This window comes from Pseudophryne corroboree, chromosome 2, assembly GCF_028390025.1.
Source record: "Pseudophryne corroboree isolate aPseCor3 chromosome 2, aPseCor3.hap2, whole genome shotgun sequence".
Taxonomy (NCBI): domain Eukaryota; kingdom Metazoa; phylum Chordata; class Amphibia; order Anura; family Myobatrachidae; genus Pseudophryne; species Pseudophryne corroboree.
In genome coordinates, this window is record NC_086445.1 from 759,805,172 (window position 1) to 759,832,992 (window position 27,821).

Consider the following 27,821-nt stretch of genomic DNA (forward strand, 5'->3'; position numbering starts at 1 on the left):
CTCGGTGCAAATTTTAGGACTAAAAATAATATTGTGAGGTGTTCAGTGTTCAGAATAGACTGGAAATGTGTGAAAATTATGGTTATTGAGGTTTCTAATACTATAGGATCAAAATTACCCCCAAATTCTATGATTTAAGCTGTTTTTGAGGAGTTTTTGAAAAAAAACACCCAAATCCAAAACACACCCGAATCCGACAAAAATTCTTAAGGGAGGTTTTGACAAAACGCGTCCGAATCCAAAACACGACCGTGGTACTGAATCCAAAATCAAAACACAAAACCCGAAAAATGCCCAGTACACATCCCTAGTATGTATGTATATATATATATATATATATATATATATATATAAAAGAGATGAGCGGGTTCGGTTCTCAGAGCCGAACCCAACCCTACCAAACTTCACGTCCCAAGCACGGATATATATATATATATATATATATATATATATATATGAGATAAAAGTCTGGGGAGGCATTTTATATATAAGATTCTCACATCTTGACAAAGGGGTTAGACACCCCGTAACATTGATGGTTTATGCTGTGACTTTTTAATATACATCGCTATGTCACAAGACCGAGTGCTGCAGTCGTTCTTCGCTCTCTCTCTCTCTCTATATATATATATACACATATATGAATATATATATATGTAATATGTATATCCATATGTAGGTATATAATGTCTATCTATCTATCTATCTATCTATCTATCTATCTATCTATCTATCTATCTTTCTATACACACAGACACACACACACACACACACACACAAACACACACACACACACACACACACACACACACACACACACACACACATGCATGCAATGGTGCGGCAGTCATTGCAAGTATCTGTTTCTCATTGTGAAGGCACCAGTGCAGATATGGTGTAGGCGTTGGAGTGCCAGACCCCAGAAGATATATATATATATATATATATATATATATATATATATAAAAAACTCTACAGTATTTAGTGTGTGCACCCACCAGTGTACCTGCTGGGCTCCCTGCATCCCCCAGCCCTCCACCACCGGCGGGTCACACAGTTACACTCACCTTGAGGCGAGCAGCAGGCAGCAGCAGGATCCCAGCGCCGGCGATGAGAGATGGACGTTCGGGACTCAGGACAGACTATAAAAGCATGTCACCCGGCCAACACTCCAACCTCTGTAGCCCATAGGAACTACAGTACTTTGGAGGAGTTGTGCACTACGGCTCTTCCGCTGCTGAGTAGGCAGCTGCAGCATCACTGACATAGCTCCTCCGTCTCTCCACCTCCTCCCCCTTCCCCATTAAAAAACGATCATCTACGGCGATGTTTCGGTGGCAGGGGGATTTCTAGGTAATCAGAAACCCCCCCTGCGTGTGCTAGTGAGACGCCCTGCCACCACAGATGGTTGCAATGTTTATCTAAGATGTGATTGCATCGCAAATGCAGGGAGGAGGTGATATGCACCTCCTCCTGCATTTGCATTGCTAAGGACTGCGAGCAGCTTTGCATTTGAAATCCTTAATGAATCATGCCCTAAGTTCTTATATATTTGTCTCTATACAATATTTCTAACCCATTAGATATTACATTACAGTACATACTGAACAAATTCTCTTCATCAGTATTCACCAGTGAAGAACTGATGGTGGGAGTAAAGCATAACAATTGTGACAGTAATGATTCATGGTTAGATACTTGTTTAAGCGAAGAAGTAGTCCGGGAGAGACTAAGCAAAATTAAGATTAATAAATCACCTTGTCCTAATGGACTTCACCCGATGGTTCTTATGGAGCTTAGTTCACAACTAGCACGACCCCATACTTCATTTTCAATAGTTCAATTAGATCAGGCATGGTACCGAAGGATTGGCGTATAGCTGAGGTAGTGCCATTATTTAAAAAGGGATCCAAAAATCTTCAGGAGAACTACAGACTGGTTAGTTTAACATCTATAGTGGGGAAAATATTGGAGGGAATTCTAAGGGACATCATACAGGAGTATCTAAAGTCCGCTAGGATTATTAGCAAGAACCAGCATGGGTTTGTGAGGGACAGGTCATGTCAGACTAACTTAATTAGCTTCTACGAGGAAGTGAGCAATAATCTTGATCAAGGAAAAGCAGTGGATGTGGTCTTGCTAGATTTTGCAAAAGCCTTCGATACAGTTCCTCACAGGAGACTGATGATCAAATTAAAGGAGATTGGCCTAGGAAAACCTATTTGCACATGGATAAGCAGCTGGTTGGATAGCAGGGTACAGCGAGTAGTGGTCAACGGGAAGTCCTCAACCTGGTCCCCAGTAGTCAGCGGAATACCACAAGGGTCCGTACTCGGACCACTACTGTTCAACATATTTATCAATGACCTAGAAATAGGCCTGGAAAGCACAGAGTCAATCTTTGCAGATGATACTAAACTGTGTAAGGTAATTAATTCAGAATTGGATGTGGAGTCCTTGCAGAATGAACTATCTAAACTTGAACTCTGGGCGTCTAAATGGAAAATGAGGTTCAATACAAATGTAAGGTTATGCATTTTGGGACTAAAAACAAACTTGCATCCTACATATTAAATGGGGAACACCTAGGGGAAACAGAGTTGGAAAAAGATTTGGGGGTATTCATTGATAATAGGCTTAATAACCGTACACAATGTCAAAATGCAGTAAAGAAGGCAAGTAAGGTGCTAGCGTGCATAAAAAGGAGAATTAAGACAAGGTACTCGGATGTAATCATGCCGCTGTATAAGGCATTGGTACGCCCGCACCTGGAATATTGTGTTCAGTTTTGGCCACCATTGTATAAAAAAGACATCAGTGAACTCGAAAGTGTTCAAAGGTGAGCTACTAAATTGATTAAAGGCCTAGAAGGACTGGGCTATAAGGAAAGACTTACTAGGCTGAATATGTATACACTAGAAAAGAGGCGCCTAAGAGGAGATATTATTAATATCTTCAAATATGTAAAGGGACATCACAAAGAGTTATCAGAGGAATTATTTATTAAAAGAACACAGTTTAGGACACGTGGGCACTCGCTGCGACTGGAGGAGAGAAAGTTCCGAACGCAACAGAGGAAAGGGTTCTTCACTGTTAGGGCAATCAGGATGTGGAATTCCATGCCAGGGAAGGTGGTAATGGCGGACTCTGTAATTGGATTTAAAAAAGGAATGGAAAAATTTCTGAATGAAAAAGCTATCCAAGGTTATAATACTTAAAATATCAACGTGGTTAATCCGGGGGTAACATATGTTATAGTAGCTAACTTGTCATAAAACATTATTTAGCAAGTATGTAGAATCATCACAACTTAAAACAGGTTGAACACGATGGGCAATTTGCCTCTATTCAACCTCAAATACTATGTTGCTATGTTACTCTACAAGTAATACCAAGAGCTACTGTATCTTCTATTTCTATAATTAGTTGCAAATTCCTTGTTATGAGGGATATAGAAAAACTGGTATGATCCAATGGTCTTTCTGCATTACTTTATGCTAATAAAACATTGTCATTCAACATGTATATGGAAATGCACTTTACACTTTTCTATCAATTATATTTATCTCTTTCTAGATGTTATGCTATTGGTTTGTCTTCTTAGCCCAGATGCTTCAATATATCATTGTTTGTGGGATTTCCCCCTAATTAAAACATTTTGGACTCAGATCAAAACTTTTGTAGTGACATACCTGATGACCTATCTTACACTTACACCAAAATGGGCAATACTTGGACATTTGCCCCCTACAATAAGGGAAGGAAGAAACTACAGATGATTATCTCTGTAGTCCCTAAAAAATTATTTGGCAATGTTGGGTGCATTCCAGTTTACCTACACTTTCCATTTTAAAAGACTAACTATTTTATCTTCTTCAAATGGACTGGTGGACCGCCGGTATTTCACCAGGTGTCGGGATTCCGGCATCGGTTTCCTGACCACCAGGATCCCAGCAGCCGGCAACTTGAATGCCTCCTGGTTTGAGCCCTCTGTTTATAAAGAAAAGAGAGCCAATCCTTTTCTGAAACATGGGAGCGCTTTTAAAAAAACATATTTTATCTCCAACAAACTACAGCTTAAGAATATTTTCCAGTCTACGGGCTGGTATAAAATTAGATTACTTTTAAACAATATGCCTATTGTGGTGTAAGGTATATCATTGTTGCGCTAGTCTGCTTCATAATTGCAGAACTATAGGCTTCATATGGTTTCATTACTTGGCTGATACCTTGGGGAATTTTCTTTCTCTGTTTTCTTTTTTTTCTTACTATTTTTTCTTCTCTTTTCTTTTTCTTTTGTATTCCAATAAATGTTATGTTCTTTTTTTGTGGCTGTATATAATGACTCTACAATTAGATAGATATAAGTTAAAAAAAAAATAGTGCCTTATAAATTCTATACTGAAAGATATGCTACAAACTTAAATATTTATCATAATCTATTAATGATGTAGACTAATGTCTATTACTTGGCATGACCTTGTTTTATACCCCTCTTTATTTACATTGGAAAACACAGACTAAATGCAATATATATATTATGCCTATTTATAGTGGTATGAAATTTCCATTTTACTTAAAAGTGTCCTGAGAAATATCACCCCACCAAAATAAATGTTCACAGTTTTATAAATAGCTTATAAAAGGTAAGTGCTTTAAATGGGAAAGTCATCTGAACATGCTCAATATTTCAGAGATAAATGTGACCTAGCATAAATATGCTGCTTTAGTGCTTCCTTTATCATTGTTGTTTTACATCAATGTCAGTTTTTGTTTATCCGGTTTGACGTATGATCCTTGGGGATGACTTCAGTTTTCCTAATGGAAGATTTTAATGTAATATATGTATTCAATTTGGTTAAATAAGTGTTCACCTAGAATTTTCTATGCAACTACACTGAACCACCTGAAAAAAGGAACCAATTAAAGGTAAAGTTTGGAACATCAATCAAATAAGATGGAGATAAACATGTTGTGATAACAACTTGTCACTGCACTAATCCATGACATAAAACAGACTGCAGATCCGTGGAGCAAAGAGGCGGTGATAAACGTCCTGTAAAACCATTACAGTTTGGTGAAGAGGCACTCTACCACAAACTATCAAGTTTTATTCTACACTGATTTGATGTGAAAGTTGGAATGGAAAGTACAGCATTGACATTGGTGTTTTTCTGAGTCTGTCCACTATGCTCAAGGCTATATTTTATCTCATTGTTAACAACTGGAACATACTGGAGAGTACCATTAGGACATGCAGTATCCTATACAGAATCTTTATTATGTTCTGTAATGTATCCATGTGTTTCAATCACATAATACTATATTCATTGCTTCTGGGTTTGTCATTTCCAAAGCAAAATAATACTGGTCCCTCTGTGCAAACATCATTTGCAGCCTTTGTGAGCAATTACAGTACACTTCATGTTGAGCAGGTTTTATAACTGCTAAGCTTTTAGCTCAAAGTTTGAATTCAATGTTTCCATGTGCAGCTAAAATATGTTAAATCAAACCATTCCATTATGCTTTTTCTGCCTGTTTAAATTACTTGTGATTAGCTGAATTCACCAATTACATGGACAAATATTAAAACTACTGCACAATGTAGGCAATCAAACCTGTTTGTCTTGCTTTAATTTAGTACAAATTATTTTGTACAAAATGTGTAAATTCCATTCACCATTTACACTATAGAACCCCAACTTGTGAGAGAGCATAGTGTTTATGTTATTTCAAAAGAATATGATTTTCCATTTTATAAGAATTTTCTGCAGCACCATAGTTGGGTCCGTCTGCACTCTTGGTTTGTCCCTGGTGCCACTCTCCCAGAGCATATGTGGCAAGTTGGCAACTTTGGTCAGCAGCAGCAGTCGCACACTCCTAGTTACAAACTTGAGTGTAATTTCTACCCCCGTCCTGTATTTTGTATGGGACGCTGGGGCTGATTCTGATTTGAAAGTAAAGCAAAACAAAAAAGGAAATAACTCAGCACCTGGGCAAGACCATGTTGCACTGCAAGTGGGGCAGATGTGAAATGTGTGAGAGATTTAGAATTGGGTGGGGTGTGTCCAATTGAAATCTAAATTGCAGCTAAAAATAAAGCTGTCTAACATTTGTCTGCTACATACAAAAGCAGCCATTATTTACCCTGCACAGAGAACATATACAGTAAATGTATTTGATCCCCTTGCATTACACCCAGGGCCATCTTAACAGCAGTGTAGGCCCCTGGGCAAACAGCAGTGTAGGCCCCTGGGCAAAGCAATGTGCTGGGCCCCTACCCATCCTCCAGCGGTAGGGGTGGGGGGTGTCACCAGTGGCAGCCTTGATGTCCCGCGGGCGGTAGTGGGTGTTCTATCTTCCACTCAGCATGTAGGATCTGGAGCAGTCATTTCTGCTAATTATACCTTTACTGCACAGATGATGGGAGATAGGGCGGCAGGGAGAACACTAAACTGTAGATGGAGCATTGGGCTGAATGAAGTGGCACCGGTACATGACTTCCAGGGTGGTAGGGGGTGTTTATTATGTAGGGGAGGGGTGGATAGTGGAGTGGGGCTAATATTCATCATTTTCCGGTGGAAGGGCAGCTTGCTTGACTGCAGATATCTCCAGTTTCTGGTAACAGATTTCTTAGCTTTGAATGGGACAGAAAACTAGCGAGTCCCACCTTTTAGGAGGTACTGGAAACTTGGGGATCAAAGTTAAAGAGCCAGAGAAATTCACTGATGAATATATAAAACTGCATAGCAAGCATATGGAGCTAGAGCAGGGACCAGTTGCTGGAAGGCTGATATATCTGGTTCTGGGAAAAGTAGAGAAAAGCTGCCAGTATCCACTGAAAGGGGAGAGTCTCAGATTTTGGAGTATGCCCTCAGAAAAACTCTAAGTCAGAAAAAACCCAAGATATCTGGCCGGGAAGAGCAATTAACAGGCTCGGATAGGGGCAACTGATTTGAAGTTGGATATCTCCGGTTCCCCAGGGCCAATTTTCAAAAATCTGGTACCACTGGAGAAAGGATACCCTCAGCTATCACTCTTTGACCATTAGACTCCTGGGTCTCTTGGGCAAGTGCCCATCTAGGCCATACAAAAAGACGGCCATGATTACACCATGGCTTGTTCCACATATAAAGTCACATGCTTTTTTTTACTTTTACTTCCAAATTCTAATCAGGCCTAATGTACGTACCTTCTAGGAGCACTTTATATACAGTAAGATGAACATTTCAACCAAAGCAAAAAATAAAAGTACAATCATGGGTGAATCCAGAACAAATGACAGAGATAGCACCATGCCTTCAGCATGCACATCCTGGAAAAGTGAGTGTGGCCTCACAAGGGACATGCCTTGCAAAAAAGGGGCATCGCATCAAAGGGAATGCCGCATACATGAGCCACACCCTCTTTTCATCAGGCTTCCTGATCCACTCCCTTTATGTCAGCCTCCTCACCCACTCCCCAACTCATGCCAACCTTTGTCTCCTCAGTCCTCGCCCACTCCCCACAGCAGTCACAGCCAGGCTTCTCTTCACATTCTCTAGCCTCCAAATTATAGACCTCTCTTTCTTCTCTTCCTGCACACAGCACTACTCAGCTAAATCTCAGACTGCTTTTCTGAAGACAGGAAGAGGCAGCGAGTGATGCCAGGTAGAGGCAGTGGGTGACAGGGAAAGGCAGAGGGCGACAGTGAGAGGCAGTGGGTGAAACCAGGGAATGGATGATGGTGGAAGCAGTTGGTGATGTAGAGGATGATGGAGAGAGGTAGTGGGTGACAGGGATAGGGTGACAGGAAAGAGAGATGACAGTGAAATATAATGGAGAGAGAGTGGGAGAAGGAGAGGCAATTGATGGGAAAGGTTAAAAGAGACAGGCAGTGTGTGACAGGGAGAGGGTGACAGGGAGAGGCAGTGGGTGACAAGGAGAAAATGGTTTATATATATACTAAGTATATATAAATCAGGCGCTACTTAGGGGTGCTTCTGCCCAGCAGTTGTGAAAAACAGGAAATGGTCAATCTCCCTAATACAAGAATATAGGGAAAAAATATGATCTCCTATATAATAGCCCTGTGATTCTGTGCCTGGGTCTCTAACGCTGGGCGTGGCTAGGAGCTCTCATTGGGTAAGTGGCAGGTCTATCACACCCAGTCCACAGCTGATTGGGCGAGAAATGCCCTCCCACACAGGTTACATCCAATGGGAGGCTCTGCCCTTTGCCTCAAGTGTTTTCACAGAGCAGGATAAGCAATGGGACTGATAGAGCTGCAGCTCCAGCCCCACACCCCAAAATAGTCCCACTGCATCTGCAGCATCATACCCTCCAACAATTTACACATAAACATTGATGCAAATTCGAAAAGGGGGCGTGGCCACGGGTACAACCGCATGGTCACGCCCCTTTTCCTATACTTTCAATGGAAGCTTGGAGAGTCAAAAAACAGTACTGACCATAAAAAAAGGGTCTGTACCTGCCAAAAAGGTGCAGCTGGTCAGTATGTCACTGCATCTGCAGCAAGTCTGTGTGCTGTGGATAGGGGAAAAAACAATCCTTTTACTGCAGCGTCCTATGGGGGTCATTCCAAGTTGATCACTAGCTGCATTAGTTCGCTGTGCAGCGATCAGGCAAAAACTCATCACTTCTGCGCATGCGTATGCAGCGCAATGCGCAAGTGCGGCGTACTATTACAACGAACGATGTAGTTTTACACAGGGTCTAGCAATGTTTTTCAGTCGCACAGGCAGCCGCAGAGTGATTGGCAGGGAGAGGGCATTTCTGCGTGTCAACTGACCGTTTTCAGGGAGTGTTCGGAAAAAAAACACCGGCGTGGCTGGCCGAACGCAGGGCGTGTTCATGACGTCAAATCAGGAACTTAATGGTCTGAAGTGATCACTAGCGCCGAGTAGGTCTGAAGCTACTCTGAGACTGCACACATTTTTTTTGTACCCGCTCTATGGTCTCTTCACACTTCTGCTAAGTTAAAATACACTCCCAGTGGGCAGCGGCATAGCGTTTGCACGGCTGCTAAAAACTGCTAGCGAGCGATCATATCGGAGTGACCACCAATGTCTTGCAGCCAGTCCACCTGCCCCCTCCGGCATCAACAATCCCCATTCCCTAGCCGCGCCACAGGTGGAACAAAAGCTGCTGTGGCCACCACCATATATGCGTATGAAAGCGGCGCAGCGGAAGGCTTTCATAGGCCTCCCTGCGCCACATACTCTCTGAATCCCGGAGCCTGCTCTACGTGTGATGTCACAGAAGTGCCTCCCCACCACAGCCACACCCAGATCCCCAGAGGCCCTGACTCTGCAACACAGCACCTGGCCTGCCGGCCTGGAAGCCCTGAGATGGTTAATGTAGCGGATAGAGAGGGTGATATCGAGGAGGGTAATGTATGTACGCTGAATCAATGTAAAAGGTGACAGTGCTGTGCAGTGCAGTGGGTGTGCAGTCAGGGCCGTTGCTAGAGTGTTCGACACCCCCCCCCCTGCAAACTATAAATTTGCACCCTCGCATACTTTACAAATGCACAGCGCACATAATGACCCCTGTAGTAAAGACACTTACACATGTAATGCCCCCTGTACCAGAGACGCTTACACATGTAATGCCCCCTGAACCAGTGACACTTACACATGTCACGCCCCCCCTGTACCTGTGACGCTTACACAAGTAATGCACCCTGTAGCAGTGACGCATACACACGTAACGCCCTCTGTACCAGTGCCGCTTAGACACGTAACGCCCCCTGTACCAGTGCCGCTTACACACGTAACGCCCCCTGTACCAGTGACGCTTACACACATAATGCCCCCTGTACCAGTGATGCTTACACACGTAACGCCCCCCGTACCAGTGACGCTTACACACGTAACGCCCCCTGTACCAGTGACGCTTACACACATAACACCCTCTGTACCAGTGCCGCTTACACACGTAACGCCCCCTGTAGCAGTGCTGCTTTCACACGTAACGCCCCCTGTACCAGTGACACTTACACACATTATGCAGCAGTCACACACACACACACACACACACACACACACACACACACACACACATATATATACACAAACACACACACACATACATACTGTACATACATTACACACATACACAGTCACACATATATACAGTATACACAGACACTGTATATACACACACACTCACTCTCTTTCCAGACACTTATCTAATGAAGTCTGGCTGGCCAAAGCTGTAGCAGCTCATCCTCCTGCTGCAGCATGGTCCGTGTAGCTCCGCCCCTTACCCCCATCTAGCTCCACCCACTTTGGCTCCCTCCCGGCCACTGAATGTCACACAGAGGAGGGAAGGGGGGAGAGGAGGTTTTGTGTTGACAGGGCCGAGGGGGAGAGGAGGCTTTGTGCTGCCGGCGCCAAGGGGGAGAAAAGGTTTTGTGCTTCCGGCGCCGCTGCATGTGTGACAGCAGCCGGCAGCAGCAGGGATAGCAGCAGAAGCTCAACACAGGGATGCAGAGCAGGGAGAACGCCTCTCCTTCCTGGTGCCTCCCTGCACTACGTCCCTTTGCTGAGCAGCTAGCGCCGACCCTGTGTGCAGTGACAACTGACACTGCACAGCACTCTCACCTTTAACATTGATTCAGCCAGTCACACAGTTCTGCCAGCCAGTCACTATTGTTAGCACCAGTGTCCCAACGCACCGCATTATAGGGAAGTAGACGCACTACATAAACTACAGCTCCCAGCAGCCCTTAGCACTGAAGCATTCCGCCCCTTAGGACTGCTGGGAGCTGTAGTTTATTGCGTACATCTTCTTCCCTGTAATGCGGCGCATTGGGACACTGGCGCGAACAATAGTGACTCCCTGCTGTGCGAGTCTCTGAGAGAGCCACTGCCAAAGGGAGGACAGCAGCTTAGCTGCTGACAGGAAAAGCAGGATAAGCATTACCCGCCCCTCCCCCACTCACAGTACCTGTGGGCCCCATCCGTGGCACCCCCACACACCCCCTCCAGCACCCGCGATAGCTCCAGATCCCCTCCCCCATCCGTAGCTACCCCACACCCGTACCTCCCGCCGCACCACTGAATCTGCCCCTCCCTCACCCGGGGCAACCCCGCAACTGCTCCTCCCCCACCTGCAGCGGCTCCGGACCACCACCCACGGCACCCACGCACCCTCCCCCACCTGCGGCACCACTGCAACCGCCCCTCCCGTGCCACCCCAGGATCCCATCCGCCTCTTCCCTGCACCCCCTACTCCCCCAACCAAAGCACCTACTAGGTGATTCACCAGGCCCTGCGTGCGCTGTTCACGCCATTGCAAGGGGCTTCCACCCCTTAACCATTGCACACCCTTTGTCCGTGCAATATTTAACCATTAACACAATTATGATTGGATGTAATACTCCATATAATAAAAATATTACACGCCACAAGGGTGTGCAAGGGTTAAGGGGGCGTAGCCCCTTACGACGGCATGAAGAGCGCCCGTAGGGCGCGATGAATCACCTAGTAATAAAATATGTTGCTAGTATTAACAATTTATTAAGAACAATTAAAATAATAAAGGTGTACAATTGCATTTAAAAATTACTACAATCATAAACTCTATGAATGGTGGACAAACTCACTAGGCTAGTTTATTTAGCACAGTGATGGGCACCCCAGATTTTAGACAGTTCACTTGAAAGACTTTCATCCAGCTGTGGGTAATGTGGAAAGGATGATGCCTTTGAGAGGCCATGGATGACAGGAAAGAGAGGATGATAGTGACACAGGGGAGAGGCAGTGGGTGACGAAGAGAGATAGTAGGAGCATAGAGGCAGTGGGTGACAAGTAAAAGCAGCAAGTGATAGTGAGAGGCAATGGGTGAAACCAGGGAATAGGTGACAGGAGGAGGTAGTGGGTATCATAAAGGATAACAGGGAGAGGAAGTGGGTGATAGGAGAGAGAGGTTATGGGGAGAGAAAGTGGGAAATGGAGAGGCAGTGGGTTAAAGGAAAGGGTGATGGTGAAAGGCAGTGTGAGACAGGAGAGATAGGGTGATGGGGATTTAGTAGTGATGCAGGGGACAGACATTGAGTGAGGCAGGTGGTGACAGAGAGAGATAGTGGGAGATGGAGAGACAGTGGGTGACAGGGACAAGCAGAGCATGACAGGAGAGGATGACAATGAGAGGCAGTGGGTGATTGTAGAGGCAGTGGATGACAGGAAGAGACAGGATGACAGAGAGAGGCAGTGAGTGATGGAAATAGGCAGTGGCTGACAGGGAGAGGCAGCCGTGACAGGGATAGGCAGGGGGTGACATGGAGATACTGGGTGACTGAGGAGGCAGTATATGACAGTTGTGAAGTGACTGCAGCAGAGACATAAGTTTACTTACTGTTGGGTCCAGGGGCTGGTCCCACAGCAGAGCAGCATGGCTGGCTCAATCTGGAAGAAGGGCACATGAATTGCAGGCAGGGGGAGGGTGGCTCCTTCCTGCCCTGCCAAGATCATGATACAGTATCTGGACAACACTGACTCCCCCTCAGCACCCAGTCAGTCCCAGCCACACAAAAGACAGAGAGGAGGAACAGGGCAGAGATGAGGAGAGGCCTTCCTGCCCTTACTCCATGTCCTCCTCCTCCAGCTGGACTATGGGCCTAATTCAGGCCTGAACGCTCGCTAGCTATTTTTTGCAGCGCTGTGATCAGACAGTTGCCGCCTATAGGGGAGTGTATTTTTACTTTGCAAGTGTGCAATCGCCTGTGCAGCCGAGCAGTACAAAAAAGTTTTGTGCAGTTTATGAGTTGCTCAGAACTTACTCAGCCACTGCGATCACTTCAGCCTGTCCGGGGCCAGAATTGATGTCAGACACCTGCCCTGCAAACGCTTGGACATGCCTGTGTTTTTCCAAACACTCCCTGAAAACGGTCAGTTGCCACCCACAAACGCCTTCTTCCTGTCAACCTCCTTGCGATCGCCCGTACGAATGGATTTTTTGTTAAATCCATCGCACAGCAATGATCTGCTTTGCACCCGTATGACGTGCCTGCGCATTGCGGTGCATACGCATGCGCAGTTTTGACCTGATCGCAGCGAAGCGAAAAAATCTAGCGTGCGATCAGGTCTGAATGACCCCCTATGTTCTCTCTGCCCACGTAGCAGCAGCATGGGAACATTCAGTTTGATTCATATTGCCACCAGCTGTGGACCCCTTAATTGTGGCTGGTCGCTGGTTTAATGCACCTCAGCTAGTTCCCTAGTTCCGCCCATGGCAGCAGCCTCATTCTAGTGGTGTGTATGTTGCTTAAATAAAAACAAATAAATCTTCTAAAAGACAGGAGAGTGGTGGCGAGGGGGGCTGGGGGGGCGACAAGTGCATTGGTGGCCCAATCCCCTGAATTCACCTATGCATACAATATACATATGCATGTCTCCCACAGTCACAATTAATGTTAGATCTAAATGATCGTAAACAGGGCAGAATTATATGAGAAAGTAGAAAAATGGGAAAATTGTAAGTATATTGTATGGGTGCAAGGTGTGAGGTGTTGCCCCCCCTGAACACAATGGTCCATTTGCACTGCACACCCTGCACACCCTGCACCCCAAGTGATGCCGGTCCTTAGGCGCCGATGGGAGCCAATGACGTAATCGGTCCACGACGGGTGCGGGAGCGCACAGCCAGCACGAGGTTGGGTAAGGTATATATGTTTGTTTTTTACTTGTTTCTGGTTGTCTTGAAAAAAGAGTAAAATCTGAAACGTTGACTACATACCAGCTTCAGCTGTCAGTTTGTTCCATGTACCAAGTCTCCGTGAGTGCCGTCCTGCTGGCTTTCTTGCATATTCAGTGTATCTAGGTCGGGCACCGGAGCATGCTGTTATTTACGGTCAAGTGGAGTGCCGAACGTGTCTGTTCTCTCTCTCTCTCTCTCTCTATATATATATATATATATATATATTAGAGATGAGCGGGTTCGGTTTCTTTGAATCCGAACCCGCACGAACTTCACTTTTTTTTCCACGGGTCCGAGCGACTCGGATCTTCCCGCCTTGCTCGGTTAACCCGAGCGCGCCCGAACGTCATCATGATCGGATTCTCGCGAGGCTCGGATTCTATCGCGAGACTCGGATTCTATATAAGGAGCCGCGCGTCGCCGCCATTTTCACTCGTGCATTGAGATTGATAGGGAGAGGACGTGTCTGGCGTCCTCTCCATTAGAATAGAGATAGATAGATTAGATAGAGAGAGATTGTGCAGAGTCGCAGACAGAGTTAGTTTACCACAGTCAGTGACCAGTGCAGTTGCTAGTTAACTTTTATTTAATATAATATATCCGTTCACTTCTCTCTGCTATATCCGTTCTCTGCCTGAAAAAAAAAACGATACACAGCACAGTCAGTCACACAGTGTGACTCAGTCTGTGTGCACTCAGCTCAGCCCAGTGTGCTGCACAGTCATCAATGTATAAATTAAAAGCTTATAATTAATTGTGGGGGAGACTGGGGAGCACTGCAGGTTGTTAGCAGGAGCCAGGAGTACAATTATATTAATTAACAGTGCACACTTTTGCTGCAGGAGTGGTGACCAGTGCCTGACCACCAGTATAGTATTGTTGTATACTACTAATATCTCTTTAAATATCAACCAGTCTATATTAGCAGCAGACACAGTACAGTGCGGTAGTTCACGGCTGTGGCTACCTCTGTGTCGGCACACGGCAGGCAGTCCGTCCGACCAGAATTGTATTATTTATTATTATATACCTACCACCTAACCGTGGTTTTTTTTTCATTCTTTATACCGTCATAGTGTCATCCTAATTGTTACGAGTATACTACTATCTCTTTATCAACCAGTGTACAGTGCGGTAGTTCACGGCTGTGGCTACCTCTGTGTCGGCACACGGCAGGCAGTCCGTCCGACCAGAATTGTATTATTTATTATTATATACCTACCACCTAACCGTGGTTTTTTTTTCATTCTTTATACCGTCATAGTGTCATCCTAATTGTTACGAGTATACTACTATCTCTTTATCAACCAGTGTACAGTGCGGTAGTTCACGGCTGTGGCTACCTCTGTGTCGGCACACGGCAGGCAGTCCGTCCGACCAGAATTGTATTATTTATTATTATATACCTACCACCTAACCGTGGTTTTTTTTTCATTCTTTATACCGTCATAGTGTCATCCTAATTGTTACGAGTATACTACTATCTCTTTATCAACCAGTGTACAGTGCGGTAGTTCACGGCTGTGGCTACCTCTGTGTCGGCACACGGCAGGCAGTCCGTCCGACCAGAATTGTATTATTTATTATTATATACCTACCACCTAACCGTGGTTTTTTTTTCATTCTTTATACCGTCATAGTGTCATCCTAATTGTTACGAGTATACTACTATCTCTTTATCAACCAGTGTACAGTGCGGTAGTTCACGGCTGTGGCTACCTCTGTGTCGGCACACGGCAGGCAGTCCGTCCGACCAGAATTGTATTATTTATTATTATATACCTACCACCTAACCGTGGTTTTTTTTTCATTCTTTATACCGTCATAGTGTCATCCTAATTGTTACGAGTATACTACTATCTCTTTATCAACCAGTGTACAGTGCGGTAGTTCACGGCTGTGGCTACCTCTGTGTCGGCAGTCGGCAGGCAGTCCGTCCATCCATAATTGTATTATTATTATAATATATACCACCTAACCGTGGTTTTTTTTTCATTCTTTATACCGTCGTCATAGTGTCATACTAGTTGTTACGAGTATACTACTATCTCTTTATCAACCAGTGTACAGTGCGGTAGTTCACGGCTGTGGCTACCTCTGTGTCGGCAGTCGGCAGGCAGTCCGTCCATCCATAATTGTATTATTATTATAATATATACCACCTAACCGTGGTTTTTTTTGCATTCTTTATACCGTCGTCATAGTGTCATACTAGTTGTTACGAGTATACTACTATCTCTTTATCAACCAGTGTACAGTGCGGTAGTTCACGGCTGTGGCTACCTCTGTGTCGGCAGTCGGCAGGCAGTCCGTCCATCCATAATTGTATTATTATTATAATATATACCACCTAACCGTGGTTTTTTTATACCACCTAACCGTGGCAGTCCGTCCATAATTGTATACTAGTATCCAATCCATCCATCTCCATTGTTTACCTGAGGTGCCTTTTAGTTCTGCCTATAAAATATGGAGAACAAAAAAGTTGAGGTTCCAAAATTAGGGAAAGATCAAGATCCACTTCCACCTCGTGCTGAAGCTGCTGCCACTAGTCATGGCCGAGACGATGAAATGCCAGCAACGTCGTCTGCCAAGGCCGATGCCCAATGTCATAGTACAGAGCATGTCAAATCCAAAACACCAAATATCAGAAAAAAAAGGACTCCAAAACCTAAAATAAAATTGTCGGAGGAGAAGCGTAAACTTGCCAATATGCCATTTACCACACGGAGTGGCAAGGAACGGCTGAGGCCCTGGCCTATGTTCATGGCTAGTGGTTCAGCTTCACATGAGGATGGAAGCACTCAGCCTCTCGCTAGAAAACTGAAAAGACTCAAGCTGGCAAAAGCACCGCAAAGAACTGTGCGTTCTTTGAAATCCCAAATCCACAAGGAGAGTCCAATTGTGTCGTTTGCGATGCCTGACCTTCCCAACACTGGACGTGAAGAGCATGCGCCTTCCACTATTTGCATGCCCCCTGCAAGTGCTGGAAGGAGCACCCGCAGTCCAGTTCCTGATAGTCAGATTGAAGATGTCAGTGTTGAAGTACACCAGGATGAGGAGGATATGGGTGTTGCTGGTGCTGGGGAGGAAATTGACCAGGAGGATTCTGATGGTGAGGTGGTTTGTTTAAGTCAGGCACCCGGGGAGACACCTGTTGTCCGTGGGAGGAATATGGCCGTTGACATGCCAGGTGAAAATACCAAAAAAATCAGCTCTTCGGTGTGGAGGTATTTCACCAGAAATGCGGACAACAGGTGTCAAGCCGTGTGTTCCCTTTGTCAAGCTGTAATAAGTAGGGGTAAGGACGTTAACCACCTCGGAACATCCTTCCTTATACGTCACCTGCAGCGCATTCATAATAAGTCAGTGACAAGTTCAAAAACTTTGGGTGACAGCGGAAGCAGTCCACTGACCAGTAAATCCCTTCCTCTTGTAACCAAGCTCACGCAAACCACCCCACCAACTCCCTCAGTGTCAATTTCCTCCTTCCCCAGGAATGCCAATAGTCCTGCAGGCCATGTCACTGGCAAGTCTGACGAGTCCTCTCCTGCCTGGGATTCCTCCGATGCATCCTTGCGTGTAACGCCTACTGCTGCTGGCGCTGCTGTTGTTGCCGCTGGGAGTCGATGGTCATCCCAGAGGGGAAGTCGTAAGCCCACTTGTACTACTTCCAGTAAGCAATTGACTGTTCAACAGTCCTTTGCGAGGAAGATGAAATATCACAGCAGTCATCCTACTGCAAAGCGGATAACTGAGTCCTTGACAACTATGTTGGTGTTAGACGTGCGTCCGGTATCCGCCGTTAGTTCACAGGGAACTAGACAATTTATTGAGGCAGTGTGCCCCCGTTACCAAATACCATCTAGGTTCCACTTCTCTAGGCAGGCGATACCGAGAATGTACACGGACGTCAGAAAAAGACTCACCAGTCTCCTAAAAAATGCAGTTGTACCCAATGTCCACTTAACCACGGACATGTGGACAAGTGGAGCAGGGCAGGGTCAGGACTATATGACTGTGACAGCCCACTGGGTAGATGTATGGACTCCCGCCGCAAGAACAGCAGCGGCGGCACCAGTAGCAGCATCTCGCAAACGCCAACTCTTTCCTAGGCAGGCTACGCTTTGTATCACCGCTTTCCAGAATACGCACACAGCTGAAAACCTCTTACGGCAACTGAGGAAGATCATCGCGGAATGGCTTACCCCAATTGGACTCTCCTGTGGATTTGTGGCATCGGACAACGCCAGCAATATTGTGTGTGCATTAAATATGGGCAAATTCCAGCACGTCCCATGTTTTGCACATACCTTGAATTTGGTGGTGCAGAATTTTTTAAAAAACGACAGGGGCGTGCAAGAGATGCTGTCGGTGGCCAGAAAAATTGCGGGACACTTTCGGCGTACAGGCACCACGTACAGAAGACTGGAGCACCACCAAAAACTACTGAACCTGCCCTGCCATCATCTGAAGCAAGAAGTGGTAACGAGGTGGAATTCAACCCTCTATATGCTTCAGAGGTTGGAGGAGCAGCAAAAGGCCATTCAAGCCTATACAATTGAGCACGATATAGGAGATGGAATGCACCTGTCTCAAGTGCAGTGGAGAATGATTTCAACGTTGTGCAAGGTTCTGATGCCCTTTGAACTTGCCACACGTGAAGTCAGTTCAGACACTGCCAGCCTGAGTCAGGTCATTCCCCTCATCAGGCTTTTGCAGAAGAAGCTGGAGGCATTGAAGAAGGAGCTAACACGGAGCGATTCCGCTAGGCATGTGGGACTTGTGGATGCAGCCCTTAATTCGCTTAACAAGGATTCACGGGTGGTCAATCTGTTGAAATCAGAGCACTACATTTTGGCCACCGTGCTCGATCCTAGATTTAAAGCCTACCTTGGATCTCTCTTTCCGGCAGACACAGGTCTGCTGGGGTTGAAAGACCTGCTGGTGACAAAATTGTCAAGTCAAGCGGAACGCGACCTGTCAACATCTCCTCCTTCACATTCTCCCGCAACTGGGGGTGCGAGGAAAAGGCTCAGAATTCCGAGCCCACCCGCTGGCGGTGATGCAGGGCAGTCTGGAGCGACTGCTGATGCTGACATCTGGTCCGGACTGAAGGACCTGACAACGATTACGGACATGTCGTCTACTGTCACTGCATATGATTCTCTCAACATTGATAGAATGGTGGAGGATTATATGAGTGACCGCATCCAAGTAGGCACGTCACACAGTCCGTACTTATACTGGCAGGAAAAAGAGGCAATTTGGAGGCCCTTGCACAAACTGGCTTTATTCTACCTAAGTTGCCCTCCCACAAGTGTGTACTCCGAAAGAGTGTTTAGTGCCGCCGCTCACCTTGTCAGCAATCGGCGTACGAGGTTACATCCAGAAAATGTGGAGAAGATGATGTTCATTAAAATGAATTATAATCAATTCCTCCGCGGAGACATTGACCAGCAGCAATTGCCTCCACAAAGTACACAGGGAGCTGAGATGGTGGATTCCAGTGGGGACGAATTGATAATCTGTGAGGAGGGGGATGTACACGGTGATATATCGGAGGGTGAAGATGAGGTGGACATCTTGCCTCTGTAGAGCCAGTTTGTGCAAGGAGAGATTAATTGCTTCTTTTTTGGGGGGGGTCCAAACCAACCCGTCATATCAGTCACAGTCGTGTGGCAGACCCTGTCACTGAAATGATGGGTTGGTTAAAGTGTGCATGTCCTGTTTTGTTTATACAACATAAGGGTGGGTGGGAGGGCCCAAGGATAATTCCATCTTGCACCTCTTTTTTCTTTTCTTTTTCTTTGCATCATGTGCTGATTGGGGAGGGTTTTTTGGAAGGGACATCCTGCGTGACACTGCAGTGCCACTCCTAGATGGGCCCGGTGTTTGTGTCGGCCACTAGGGTCGCTAATCTTACTCACACAGCTACCTCATTGCGCCTCTTTTTTTCTTTGCGTCATGTGCTGTTTGGGGAGGGTTTTTTGGAAGGGACATCCTGCGTGACACTGCAGTGCCACTCCTAGATGTGCCCGGTGTTTGTGTCGGCCACTAGGGTCGCTAATCTTACTCACACAGTCAGCTACCTCATTGCGCCTCTTTTTTTCTTTGCGTCATGTGCTGTTTGGGGAGGGTTTTTTGGAAGGGCCATCCTGCGTGACACTGCAGTGCCACTCCTAGATGGGCCCGGTGTTTGTGTCGGCCACTAGGGTCGCTTATCTTACTCACACAGCGACCTCGGTGCAAATTTTAGGACTAAAAATAATATTGTGAGGTGTGATGTGTTCAGAATAGGCTGAAAATGAGTGTAAATTATGTTTTTTGAGGTTAATAATACTTTGGGATCAAAATTACCCCCAAATTCTATGATTTAAGCTGTTTTTTAGGGTTTTTTTAAAAAAACACCCGAATCCAAAACACACCCGAATCCGACAAAAAAAATTCGGTGAGGTTTTGCCAAAACGCGGTCGAACCCAAAACACGGCCGCGGAACCGAACCCAAAACCAAAACACAAAACCCGAAAAATTTCCGGCGCTCATCTCTAATATATATACAAGCAACACACAGCTGGCACTCACGGAGATTTAAATAAAAGGCTGACACAGTAGCTTATGTCAACATTTCAGAGCAATGGCTCTTTTATCAAAATAAAAGAACCATTGTTCTAAAACGTTGTCATAAGCTACTGTGTCAGCCTTTTATTTAAGTCTCCGTGAGTATATATGTGACTACAAAGAGAAAAAGTATGACACTAGTTTGGGCGCACTCTTATTATTGTTTTCTTTTAAATTATGAACATATGAGAAATAATGACAACTTAGGCTTGTACTCTACACCTCATTAGAAAACTAAAGAATAAATATATACTGCACGTATCATCTGTATGACAATGGTATCAGGGAGGAACATCTATGAATGTATACAAGATAATGTGTGGAATGTTCAGATCCTTAATTATGCCTGGATAATTGCATAATGGAGGATGGCTACATCACAAGCAACCTCCGTCTGCCAAGGATCTGTACAAACTTGGTTTGTATTAATGCAACCCTGGATGGGGTAGGGTTAGTGAATGAGAGAGCCCACACACTTTATATGATGATATTTGGTAGTTATCCACTGTCTTAAATTGGTGAACTTATTGGAAAAATAGTTGGAGTCAGTAAAGTAGTGATACTGCTGTTGGCGTTCTTGCCCTAGGTAGATCTTCCTACTTCACCGGGTATTCCCTAGTAGTCACCCGTCTAGGTACTGACCCAGCCCACCTCCGTTTAGCTTCCAAGATCGGACGAGATTGGGCGTGAACGGAGGGGTATGGTCGTAGAGAGAAAATGTCCTACCTCTCCGTGAGTGCCAGCTGTGTTTTACTTGTATATACTATCCTGGATAGCAAGGCACTGGAGCAATTTTCATTAAGATACATGAGGAGTGCCATGTTCTGTGTTTTGGTTTTGGATCTGGATCCCCATTTGTGTTTTGGATCTGGATTGGTTTTGCCAAAACCACCCTCTGGGGTTTTGGTTTTGGATTTGGATGATTTAAAAAAAACATAAAAACTGCTAAAATCACTGAAATTGGGGTTCATTTTGATCCTACGGTACTATTAACCTCAATAACATTAATTTCCACTCATTTCCAGTCTATTCTGAACACCTCACACCTCACAATATTGTTTTTAGGCCTAAAAGTTGCACCGAGATGGCTGTATGACTAAGCTAAGTGACTCAAGTGTGCGGCACAAACACCTGGCCCATCTAGGAGTGGCACTGTAGTGTCAGACAGGATGGCACATTTAAAAACTAGTGGGGTCATTCCGTCCTGATCGTAGCTGTGCTAAATTTACTGACACCGACATGCGGGGGGACGCCCAGCACAGGGCTAGTCCGTCCCGCATGTCTGGGCCGGCACCACCGCACAAGTACAAAAGTATTGCCCAGTTGTTATGCTTTTGTAATTGTAGAGTAACTCCCAGTCAGCGCAGCTCCTGTGGCTGGCCGGGAGTTAGTTGTCGCTGCCAGGGTCGCAGCGGCTGCGTGTGACGTCACGCAGTTGCTGCAGCCCGCCTCCCTGCACGGTCCTGACAAGCCTGCAATGGCTGGACCGTGCCCTGAAAATGGTGGCCAAACGCCGTCTTCCACCCAGCGACCACCTCTGCCTGTCAATCAGGCAGAGGCGATCGCTAGGCAATGATGGCCGTCGGCCATCTAGCATGCGCCCGCGCCAGTTCTGAACCGGTCGCACTGCTGCGAAAAACTGCAGCATGCGATCGGGTCGGAATCACCCCCTAGGCCCCAAGAGCACATAATGCAAAGAAGAAATAGAGTTGCAAGATGGAATTGTCCTTGGGACCTCTCACCCACCCTTATTTTGTATACACAGGACATGCACACTTTAACAAACCAATCATTTTAGCGACACGACTGTGGCTGAAATGTTTGGTTTGTTTAGGCCCCCACCAAAAAAGAAGCAATTAATCTCTCCTTGCACAAACTGGCTCTACAGTGGCAAGATGTCATCCTCATCCTCAGATTCCCCCCTCTCCTTCAGTGTTTACATCCTCATCCTCAAAGAGAAATAATATTCAAACAAAACCACATAATTTAGGTGTCAGTGGACTGATTACGCTATTACCCAAAGTTTCTGAAATTGACAATGACTTATAATTAATGCGCTGCAGGTGACATATAAGAGAGGATGTTCCAAGGTGGTTAATGTCCTTACCCCTACTTATTATGGATTGACAAAGGCAACAGATGGCTTGACACCTGTTGTCCGGATTTGTGGAGAAATAACTCCACACCGAAGGGGTGGCTTTTTTGGTATTTTGCCTAGGCATGACAATGAGCTTATTCATCCCATGGACAACAACTGTCTCTCCCAATACCTGATTTAAACAAACCACATCACCATCAGAATCATCCTCGTCAACTTTCTCATCAGCGCCAGCAACACCCATATCCTCATCCTGGGGTACTTCAACAGTGACATCTTCAATTTGAATATCAGAAACTGGACTGTGGGTGTTCCTTCCAGCACTTGCAGAGGGCATGCAAATGGTGGAAGGAGCCACCTCTCCCCATCCAGTGTTGGGAAGGTCAGGCATTGCAACCGCCGACACACTTGGACTCTCCTTGGGGATTTGTGATACCATCTTAGAATGCACAGATCTTTGCTGTGCTTTTGCCAGCTTAACTCTTTTCATTTTTCTAATGGAGTATAAGGGCTTCCATCATCATGTGAAGCTGAACCACTAGTCATGAACATAGGCCAGGGCCTTAGCTGTTCCTTGCCACTCCATGTCGTAAAATGGCATATGGCAAGTTTACATTTCTCCTCAGACGATTTAAATTTATTTTTTTGGGTCATTTTACTGAACTTTGGCTTTTTGGATTTTAGATGCCCTCTACTATGACATTGGGCATCGGCCTTTGCAGGTGACGTTGATGGCATTTCATCGTCTATGTCATGACTAGTGGCAGCAGCTTCAGCACTAGGAGGAAGTGGTTCTTGATCTTTCCCTATTTTATCCTCCAAATTTTTGTTCTCCATTATTTTTCTGGAGTATTTTTTATGCGGCAAAGGAGAGCATACCCCTACACCACACAGGGCAAACCCTGTAAAAATTATTTGGATAATAACACTTTTATTTGGAGTTATTGTAATAATATGCAGCACAGGAGAGCATACCCCTACACCACACATGGCAAACCCTGTAAAATTATTTGGTTTAAATATTAATAACCCCTTTATTTGGAGTAAATAATATACAGCACATGACAGCACCACTGGACTTATACGGCAGTACTGCTGGAGTTAAACGGCAGTACTGCTGAAGTTATACGACAGTACCCATGGACTTATACAGCAGCACCACTGGACTGGATTTATACAGCAGCACCACTGTACTGGACTTATACAGCAGTACCACTGGACTTATGCAGCACAAGACAGCACCACTGGACTGGACTTATACAGCAGCACCACTGGACTTATGGCAGCACAGGACACCACCACTGGAGTGACTGGACTGATGCAGCACAAGACACCACCACTAGACTGATGCAGCACAAGATAGCATTACTGGACTGGACTTATACAGCAGCACTGGACTTATGGCAGCACAGGACACCACCACTGGACTGATGCAGCACAAGAAAGCACCAGTGGACTGGACTTATACAGCAGCACTGGACTTATGGCAGCACAAGACACCTCCACTGTGACTGGACTGATGCAGCACAAGACACCACAACTGGAATGATACAAAAGAGCAGGTCGCCACCCCACATGCCACGCCACTTTCCCGCACAGGCACTGAGGAGACACATCCTCTTGCTACACTCTGCAGGACTGGATTGAAAATGGCAGCGACGCACGGCTCCTTATATGGAATCCAAAACTCAAAAGAATCCGACAGCAGGATGATGATGTTTTGCCTCGTTCTGGTTTCCAAGTCTGGCAGGAAAACCAGAGCTGGACTCGGATCTGTACTCAGAGCGTGAAGTTCGTGGGGTTAGGGGGAACCTGCTCATCCCTAATATATATATATATATATATATATATATATACATATATATATATATATATATATAAAAACCAATTACTACAATTCGCTATGTACAACCTTTATATACAGTATGATGTGAAGAATAATTCAAGAGTGGGTGTGCTGACTAAGGGCCTAACCGAGCCACATGCAATCCACATGAAATGCTGATGATCATATAGTTGAGCAATTATTTGCAACTGTGCATGCATGAAAAACTCTAAACTCTCTTGCATTACCTTCAGTGTACGCGCATAGGTGCAGTTGGGACAGATGGTAACAGAAATGTTGAGGAAAAGTGATTGGGATTCCTGGGCACTGACAGGAAGGTGGCTAGTAGTGCACGTAAAAATGGTACATTCAATTGGGGTATTATGGCAGAGTTGCGGGTGTGTCAATACAAGTGGCTGCATTCACACATATGCACAGCTGCAAGCACAGTAGGTTCTGGTCATATGGATACACTGCACCTGTTATAGGACTTTATTATAGGGGTGCCTTTGTGCATAGACATGGTCTTAAAGAAAGGCTCTGCTGAGGGCCGAAACGTCGACCTATACTTTTTAAATATTATGGAATAAATTTAAAGTTTTACGTGCTAAAAGCCTGATGAGTGCCCTCTCTTTTCATGTGATATATGGAGGCATGGAAGGACTTCTGTGACTCTGAGGACATCACTCCAGCCAGTGTGAGGATTGGAGTGAGAGTGCGGTTCGCCCTGGAGTTCTATACATGTGTATATATATATATATATATATATAGTACATATATTTATTTGTCTATATATAGCGGGGGGAGGGGGTGCACCAATAGTAATCTTGCCTCTGGGCATATGGGATGAATTTACGCCACTGGAATGACGTTATAGGCCATTTGAAAAACATTTCCAGACAGATGAACGATCCAAAAGATTCTGATCCAAAAGGTCAGAATCAGACCCTAATTCATGAAATTTGTTTTGAATGCAAGGTAAATACATGTGCCACTCTTGTAGACACACCCTGGTATATAAATGGATGTTGCACTTTTCATGATCAGGATATTGGTGTTTTACATAGTGATTTTTATGTTTAATGTTTCTACAAGTCTACTATTCTTTACTCTCCTACATGTACCTGACTGTGGGAATGGAACGCTGATTAGCTGTGAGTGCCAGGCTGCTGTTGTTTGACAGTCAAGGTACTCACAGCCAATCAGCGGCCTGTTCCAATAATAGGAGTCACTGATTAGTTGGCGGCTCTGCGAATGACAGAAACCATGTAAATTCTGCCATTTACAGAGAGGAGCTCTATGTGTATGCACATATAGCTCCTCTAGGCCTGTATTGGTTTGGGTCACTCTTTTTTTATTTTTTAAAATCCCTGGGATTGGGATACTGACATGAACAAGTGTGCTGACAAGCACAAGGGTAGGTGAGTATGGATTTTTTACTTGTAGCAGATTCTACTGGACAAGTGGACCAAGTAACAACAGGGACAAGATGAGTATGTGTAAAGCTGGCCATACACTTGTCCAATATGGCCTCTTTTCACCCAATTCCATCAGATCGGGCTGGAAAATTGGGTGAAAAATGACAAAATCAGGGGTGTTTGACATCTGATTCAATTAGATGCGTGGTCCAGTACGCATCGGGGCTGAGTCAGTGGTCGGACGTGCTGTGCGTAGGATAAATCGGAATCGCAGCCATCAGGTGCACATCGTGGCTAGTTTTTTAGCGCTGCGATATATTGCATACAATTTCTCAGTTGTGTTCACTTGAGTGGCTTTTCTCTGGACGCACTCACCCACCCACAGAGCGGAAGCAGCAGCAGCAGCGTGCAATATATTGTATGTAAAAATTAGTGATGAGCGGGTTTGGTTCCTCGGAAACCGAACCCCCCCGAACTTCACCCATTTTACACGGGTCCAAGGCATACTCGGATTCTCCCGTATGGCTCGGTTAACCCGAGCGAACCCGAACGTCATCATCCCGCTGTCGGATTCTCGCGAGATTCGGATTCTATATAAGCAGCCGCGCGTCGCCGCCATTTTCACTTGTGCATTGGAAATGTTAGGGAGAGGACGTGGCTGGCGTCCTCTCCGTTTATTAATCTTAATGCAAAAATATTTGTGCTTATTCCTTAATTGTGGGGACTGGGGAGCAGCTGTATTATATAGGAGGAGTACAGTGCAGAGTTTTGCTGACAGTGACCACCAGTATACGTTGTCTGCCTGAAAAACACTCCATATCTGTGCTCAGTGTGCTGCATATATCTGTGCTCACACTGCTTTATTGTGGGGACTGGGGAGCAGCTGTATTATATAGGAGGAGTACAGTGCAGAGTTTTGCTGACAGTGACCACCAGTATACGTTGTCTGCCTGAAAAACACTCCATATCTGTGCTCAGTGTGCCGCATATATCTGTGCTCACACTGCTTTATTGTGGGCACTGGGGACCACCAGTATATTATATAGGAGGAGTGCAGTGCAGAGTTTTGCTGACCAGTGACCACCAGTATACGTTGTCTGCCTGAAAAACACTCCATATCTGTGCTCAGTGTGCTGCATATATCTGTGCTCACACTGCTTTATTGTGGGGACTGGGGAGCAGCTGTATTATATAGGAGGAGTGCAGTGCAGAGTTTTGCTGACCAGTGACCACCAGTATACGTTGTCTGCCTGAAAAACACTCCATATCTGTGCTCAGTGTGCTGCATATATCTGTGCTCACACTGCTTAATTGTGGGGACTGGGGAGCAGCTGTATTATATAGGAGGAGTACAGTGCAGAGTTTTGCTGACAGTGACCACCAGTATACGTTGTCTGCCTGAAAAACACTCCATATCTGTGCTCAGTGTGCTGCATATATCTGTGCTCACACTGCTTTATTGTGGGCTCTGGGGACCACCAGTATATTATATAGGAGGAGTACAGTGCAGAGATTTGCTGACAGTGACCACCAGTATATATAGCAGTACGGTACGGAAGGCCACTGCTCTACCTACCTCTGTGTCGTCAAGTATACTATCCATCCATACCTGTGGTGCATTTCAGTTGTGCGCAGTATATATAGTAGTAGGCCATTGCTATTGATACTGGCATATAATTCCACACATTAAAAAATGGAGAACAAAAATGTGGAGGTTAAAATAGGTAAAGATCAAGATCCACTTCCACCTCGTGCTGAAGCTGCTGCCACTAGTCATGGCCGAGACGATGAAATGCCATCAACGTCGTCTGCCAAGGCCGATGCCCAATGTCATAGTAGAGAGCATGTAAAATCCAAAAAACAAAAGTTCAGTAAAGTGACCCAAAAATCAAAATTGAAAGCGTCTGATGAGAAGCGTAAACTTGCCAATATGCCATTTACGACACGGAGTGGCAAGGAACGGCTGAGGCCCTGGCCTATGTACATGGCTAGTGGTTCAGATTCACATGAGGATGGAAGCACTCATCCTCTCGCTAGAAAAATGAAAAGACTTAAGTGTTATGCACACCAGTGCCTGCAGGAAAGTACTAGTGTCAGAACTGTTATGCACTCCAGTGTCTGCAGGAATGTACTGGTGTTTGAACTGTTATGCAGA

The 27,821-nt window shown here is 45.4% G+C and overlaps 1 pseudogene; it reads right to left on the minus strand.

Annotated features, from left to right (window-relative positions):
• Positions 1 to 20,918: 20,918 nt before the first annotated feature.
• On the minus strand, positions 20,919 to 21,037 carry LOC135052133 (5S ribosomal RNA; annotated as a pseudogene).
• Between the last annotated feature and the right edge of the window lie 6,784 nt (positions 21,038 to 27,821).